General features: G+C 42.8%; 1 protein-coding gene across 1 annotated transcript in view; it reads right to left on the reverse strand.

The window, feature by feature from the left end:
* Nucleotides 1-7,636, reverse strand: part of LOC122813882 (nuclear factor 7, ovary-like) — a 294,417-nt gene that overhangs the window by 41,286 nt on the left and 245,495 nt on the right. The window lies entirely within an intron of this gene.

Here is a 7,636-nt window from a genome sequence, read left to right on the forward strand (position 1 = left end):
AATTGGGTCAAGGAGGTAATTCTTCAAGTATTATAAACCAGTAATAGAGCAGAATCAACTATACAGTCTTTTAAGGTTTTATAATTTCTTTTTATTACAGAGGTGGTAATACATGCCTTGGAAAAGCTTGTTATGCTTTCTAGAGAAGTGGTTAGGGATATCCAGAAGGGATCATTATCATTAGAACCATTAAATGGACAGCACGTTTTAAGTGTTATGGAAGTCTTTTACAGGACCATGGCCCCTACACCCATTCTTGTTCTAGTCCTGGAGCACTGCAAGCAGAGGTATCCTGGGGAAAAAAGTAAAAAAAAAAGGTGGCATTTGCATCTGTTGTATTAAAGTAAAAAAACAAAAAGGTGGTATTTGCATCTGTAGTAATATTGTCCTTAAGGCACAGCTTAGTGATTAATACAGTACCAATACCGTTTATGCACATAATGGAGTCAAGTTGTTGTACTTTGCATGTGATGCTGGCAGCATTTAACAGAGAGATTCTAATGGCGGGAGTTCAAAATGGTGGGAATTGTTGATCAGCGGAGATGGGACATGGCTTTGTGTGATATTGCTAGGAAGTACAAGAAACACAATTAAGTAGAGATTTTACAAGGATTTTCCTCTGTTTAGCTGGAGGAACTAATTTTATGATGTGGGATGATTTGTTTACATGCAAGGGTTCTATTTATGTGTGATGGCAGACTTCATCACTTTCTAGCAACCAGTTTGGAACTAAAGTGGTTCATAGGTAGATACTAGGCTATCTGCCCTAGGGCATTTATAAGCCTAGCCCGAGTGTATTTGGCTTTCGCCTCCCTATTAGATTAGCCTACTGTGCATCTGTATAGTAGGTCACAGAAGGTAGTCCTTTAAGATTAGTTTACTGTGCCTCTGTCGAGCAGGGACACAGAAGAGATCCCAGGGGTGAATTTACGATTTCCCATCCACGCGTCCAGATTTCGCTTGAAGAGGGTCAGCGAGGGGCTATGTCTAACATGAATTGGTATTCTATTCCAGAGTGAGGGGAGCCTCTGGGAAATTAATCTGTCCCTCCAGCATGTCCTATTTATTTTTGTGCTGAGGTTTAAGTCCCTGGAGCGTGTAGCTCTAAGGGATTTGGATTTTTTGAGGTGGAGCATGCCCATTAATTCTGGGTTAGACATGGCTTTGTACATCAGGCATAGAGTAGGCGGTAAGCAGCTGAGTAGAGCTGGAGTTTCTTTAGTCGAGCTGCATAGGACATCTGTTTGTAGCCCATGATCCTCTTGGTGAGGTACTTTTGGGGTCTCTCCAGTTGCTGCAGGTGTCGGGTAAGGTACATCCCAAAAGGGGCATTGTATTCAATTATGGGCCTGATGAGTGATGAGTAGAGGGACACAATGACCTCTCTTGATCTAGATGCGAACCTTTTCGTGATAAGGTGGGCTATATCGAAGGTCTTTCTAACCACTTTGGCAACGTGATTATCAAAGGAGAGATTACTATCTATGTTGGTCCCCAAATCTCTAATTACTTCTTCCGTACTTAATGGATTACCACCTATGTGGTAATTTGTGGTCACTTTGTTTATCCCAAAGGGGATGACTATGCACTTTTAGCATTTAGCTTGAGGCCGTGGTTCTGGCACCAAGCATCCATCTCCGTGAGACCCTTTTGGAGGATGCTTGTGTCAGCTGGAGAGTCGATTATGGCTCCCAGTTTGCAGTCATCTGCGAACTTTATCAGCCATAGTCCCCCCATGTTAGCTTGAACCTCAGAGAAGTATATACCGAATAAGAGAGGTCCCAGAACTGAGCCTTGTGGGATGCCACTTGTAACTGGTTTGGATTCGGACGTGGCACCTGCGATTCTGACCATGTGGGTTCTATCCCTGAGCCAGTTTGCAACCCATCTTGTAATGTAGGGGTTGATATTTAAGCTGGTAAGCTTATTTATGATGCCTGAGGGGGGTATTGTGTCGAAGGCTTTTGCGAGGTCCAGGTAGGCTGTGTGGACTACCTTGCCCTCATCTATGGCTTTGGTAACTGTTTCAAAGAAATCAACTAGGTTTAAGAGGCAAGATCTGCCCTTAACAAAGCCGAATTGGGTAGGGTCCAGTGTCTGGAGGCTCCCAATGTCTTTGTTTATGAGTTCCATGATAATGGTATGCTTTATAAAAAACATAACAGGGCTGGATGCTGGTGCTAGAAGGTATGAGAATGGTAAGTGTACAGCAGACTGTTCTGAGTTACAATTTGAATTTTCAAAGTAGCCTAACAGAATGAGAGGAGAAAAGTAAATATGAGCAATTGTTGGGGGCTTGGCTTGAAAGGCCTTTATGGTAGAGAACCTTTTGTCAGTTACTGATTTAAGCAAGCCAGAAATGACTAATGACTGACTGGTTAAAATTAGAGAAAAAATAAGTCAGTGAAGGGTTGGAAAGTATTATGTATTAAGGAAACAAAGCAGAGTGGGTTAGACTGGGTCTAGGGTAGAAGACCAAAGCAAAGCCAAGTGTAGCAAGACAAAGTGATTTGAGCCGTCCACAAATAATTCCAGCAAAAAACAGATCAGAGAAATGTTATCCCACAGTTATTTCTAACAGATGATTAATGACTAAATAGTTTCAACCAGGCCAAATAATTCAGGCAAGAGGAACATGGGAATAAACCACCCAATGCAGTCTGTGTCAAACCAGCAAACACATAATCATGAGATGAAAATTAAAAAAAAAAAAAAAGTAACATGCTTTTAATACCATCCCAGAACCAACACAGCAGAGCAAAAATTATTCTAAATGAATGTCTGTACATTCTGAACTATGAGAAAACCGTTAGATGCACACAGACTTCTAATAACGACAGCAACTTGGAGCAAAAATATTCTACCTTAACAGTTTACACAAACATTATGGGTGACAGGCCTTTCTTAATGCTTGCTTAGCATTTTACAAGCAGACCCATTTATGGTGATGAGAACAATGCAGGTACACGTACAATAATATTGATTAATATGTTATTTTATAAAGCTGTAAATGAAATGCATCTTTCAGGCTTGGGTTTTATTTCTCAGATTTCAAACTGTGTATTTTGAAAAATTACTTTAATGAAGCCTCATTTAATAAAATGAGGTGCAGACCTCTAACAGGTCACATCCTCATGGGAGACTGCCTGATCACAATATGTTATCCATGGGGTACATGAGGATAAAAAGGGACATTAACTACCTAACCAACAAAACAGCCTGTTTTTGAGGTCGTTGTTTTATGCAGAAAATGAGAAGATGGTCAAAAATGTCACTCAGTACAAGAAACGAGTTTACCAACAGAAGAGAAACATGATACAATGCAATATGGACCTGCAGTAGCAGACCAAGAACGGTAAATCAGAGAGAGAAGTGCTTATGCTTGAGAAGAATCACTGCAGACAAGAAGGAGACAGATCACTTAAGACCATACAGGGTCAGTGGAGACAGATGTTAATTATGTCAGAAACCTTTGCAATAAAAATAGAGAGAGAGGGAGAGACAGATCCTTTATCCCCTCACCAAACAAGAGTGAAGTGCTAAGTTCTGACTTACTCTAGCACAGGTTCATATTATAATTATAACTTAAAGAATAATGAACTCACTTCATAAGCTGATGTACACTTACCAACAGAAACACAGGTATCGTAGTTCTGTACCATCACGTCCCTGTACAGCTCCTTATCTTGTTTCCTTAACAACTTCCACTCCTCTTCTGTAAAAGTAACAGTGACATCTTCAAAAGTTTCTGGTACCTGAAAGGCCAAAAAAAATCCTCTTCACCATTTATTATATTCAACATATAACCTGCAGTCTTTCAGCAGCAGAGACAGCACTATGTTTACTTTCTTAACTTAAAACGTATGGTTGACCTTTCAGCCACATGCTTGGTACAGAAAAATACAGTTATAGATATGGTGATATATCAAATCTGCAATGTGGACAACTCAATTAGCACCAGTCTGTGGAACCATATATGCAAGAGAACTATTGAAAAAAAAAAAAATATATATATATATATATATATATATATATATATATATATATATATATATATATATATATATATATATATATATATACGTCAGCACTAAAAAATCAAAAGCACTACACCCTCACAAACTCCCCTTGAGTACCTTGTTCCCCATTGGCCCTTTTTTTCAATTATAAAGGAATTCCCAATACTATTCTGGCATGTCCAAAGGTCAGTTGTCAATCTCCTCTCCGGTCCAACTAGTGAATCTGGGAATCTTGAGGCAATGTTGCAACTGCCTCATGTACACAGACAACCCTCTCCTCCTCCCAACAAATTCCAACACATGTGAGAGATGTAACCATATAGCCAAACTGGAGGCTAAGCTCTCTCATCTCAGTACTGGCGTAACCAGTCAGGAGGAGAAGGAAACCACACTCACTACAATTCCAGTCTCACATAGACCTACCACGACAGCAAACCAAACACATAAACACACAAAAACATACTCGGAGGCTCTAAATAAAAATCTGCCTAAGCAGCAGAGACCTCCAAAGCAGACACCCAAGCAACCGCTACCTCAAAACAAAACACGTGCAACACATAGCTCACAAAGCCAGTGTGCCGAACAGTCACAGCCCTTAAGGCTAAACAACACACCCGATACACTTATAATAGGTGACTCTATCGTCAGGCACACTGACGTCCCGCTCACCAGGCTGAACATGGAGAAGGTCACGGTGAGCTACCTGTCGGGAGCTAGGATCCGCCACATAACACAAGCACTCAGGTCATTCCAAGGCAAGTACAAATATGACTCAGTCATTGTCCATGCTGGTGTGAATGACCTGAGATGTACCTCCCTGGACTACATGAAAAGAGACATAGAGGAGCTCTCTGAGCATGTGGCCCAGGCCAGTATGACCCTAACCTTGAGTAGCATCTTACCCTCGCCAAGAATGATGCCACAATATGAAGACAAGATGATCAATTTCAACAACTAGCTTAAGTATTGCTGTCATTCAAAGGGGATCCAATGCCTGTCAGCCTGGGATGACATGCTTGACAAGCCACGATGCTTCGCTAGGGATGGCTTGCACCTGTCACCCCTGGGCTTTCAGATATTGGCAAAGGCTCTTGCTACCCCCATAGTGCCTTTTTAGGCAAGGCTCAAAAGACAAACCCACCTCCATAGGTATCACAAGGGATAAGAAACTAAGAGTAATGCTACTCAACGCCAGAAGTCTAAACCTCAAGATGCATGCACTCAAAACTCTCCTTAGCATGGAGAACATCGATATCTGTGCAGTAACAGAATCCTGGTTCAAGGCTCCCGAGAGCACCCCAGCACTACCAGGTTATACCTTATACCATGCTTTTCGGCCCCAAAACTTGGACTGAACCACAAAAGGAGGGGGAGTATATATATTCGTCAAACATACCCACACCTCCAAGTTGGTGGCACAGCACGAAGCTTCAGGGACTATCCATGTGCAACTAACAGTGGGTAAAACTGCCTTCCAGTTTATAGCCTGCAACAGACCACCCTCCCAAACCCAGGAACCCCACTCGGCCTTCCTGAGAACACTGGAAAATATGAAGGTCTCTCCAAACACCATTATAATGGGCGACTTCAACTACCCAAACATAGACTGGGAGCATTACTCTAGCTCCAACACCCTAGCCCAAAGGTTCCTAGAATTTATAAACTCAAATGCTATGGAACAACTTGTTACCACTCCCACAAGAGGGGAAAACATACTGGACCTGATCATCACCAACATGGGGTCTCTATGCTCCAGACCAGAAGTGTATCCCTCACTGGTAAGATCAGACCATAAACTAATCTCACTGGATATTCACATCCCGACCCCACCTCCTGCCCAGAAAGCCACAGTGAAAAACTTCTCTAAAGCAAATTTCACACTCCTCAAAACCGAGGTGGAATCCTTCAAAGCCCCGGCCTGTAGAATATATGGTCCAGACCAGAATCCTTTATAAACGCATTCTATGAACACCTTCAGGAATGCATGGATCATGCAATCCCAAATAAAACCAAGACCCAATCCTCCAAAGGCAGACGTCCTGTCTGGTGGACCCCAGCCATAAACAAACTATACAATAGAAGGAGGAAGCTACTACATGATAGAGCAAAATCCCAAAAGGGAAGGCATCTCTGATCAGTATTAGCAAAAAACTACGGGCACTCATAAAATCGTCTAAGGCCAGCTTCGAGAGAAAAATTGCACAGGACACTAAGGATAATCACAAGGCTTTCTATAGTTATGTTAGGAACCTGGGTGGGAATTCCCAGATATGCTCAGAATTAGTCCAAAATGACAAAAAATACACCGAACCCACAGACATTGCCAACATCCTAGCTGACAGGTTCAGCGGAAACTTCTCTCCCCCCTCCCCACAAAAATATCTATCCCAGCAGAGTACTGCCCCCCTGACATCTCAGATGCTCAGGTAAGAGCCGCCCTCTCCAGAGCAAAAAACACAGCATCAATGGGACCAGACGGTGTCCCAGTCTGCATCCTACATGAACTCCAAGAAGAACTAAACCCAAACATAAAACTACTATTCAATCTCAGCCTTACTACAGGATATGTACCCAAAGAGTGGCGTACAGCAACAGTGGTCCCTCTCCACAAAGGTGGTGCCTCAACGGATGCTGGAAACTATCGCCCATAAGCCTGACTAGCTTAGTCTGCAAAGCTATGGAAAGGATCATCATGGACCTCATAAATAAAGATATTGGGGACCTACACACACTGGATCCTACCCAGTTCAGCTTTGTTAAGGGCAGATCCTGCCTCTTAAACCTGGTTGATTTCTTTGAAACAGTCACCAAGGCCATTGACAAGGGGAAGGTGGTCCACACAGCCTACCTGGACCTCACAAAAGCCTTAGATACAATACCCCACTCGGGCATTATAGATAAGCTCACCAGCTTAAATATAAACCCCTATGTCACTAGATGGGTTGCAAACTGGCTCAAGGACAGAACCCACATGGTTAGAATTGCTGGAGCCATGTCAGACTCCAAACCAGTTACAAGTGGCATCCCACAAGGCTCAGTCCTGGGACCTCTCTTGTTCAGTATATATTTCTCAGAGGTACAGGCCAACACGGAAGGACTGTGGCTGACCAAGTTCGCAGATGACTGCAAACTGGGCACCATAATCGACTCTCCAGCCGACACAAGCATCCTCCAAATGGGCCTCATAGAAACAGACAACTGGTGCCAGAGCCATGGCCTCAAGCTAAACGCCAAAAGTGTATAGTCATCCCCTTTGGCAAAACAAAGTGCCCCCAAATTACCACATAGGTGGTAATCCATTAAGTACAGAAGAAGTAATTAGGGACCTGGGGACCCAAGTTGATAGCAATCTCTCATTTGACAACCACGTGGCCAAAGTGGTTAGAAAAACATTTTATATAGCCCACCTAATCATGAAGGGATTCACATCTAGATCAGGGGAGGTCATCGTGCCTCTTTACTCATCCCTCATCAAGCCCATAATTGAGTACAATGCCCCTTTTGGGATGTACCTTACCAGACACATGCAGCAAATGGAAAGACCCCAAAAGTGCCTCACCAAGAGGATCAAAGGGCTCAAACAGATGCCATATGCTACCTGGGTAAAGAAACTCCAG

The sequence above is a fragment of the Protopterus annectens genome, chromosome 10.part0, assembly GCF_019279795.1.
Source record: "Protopterus annectens isolate FY-2018-M chromosome 10.part0, PAN1.0, whole genome shotgun sequence".
Taxonomy (NCBI): Eukaryota; Metazoa; Chordata; order Ceratodontiformes; family Protopteridae; genus Protopterus; species Protopterus annectens.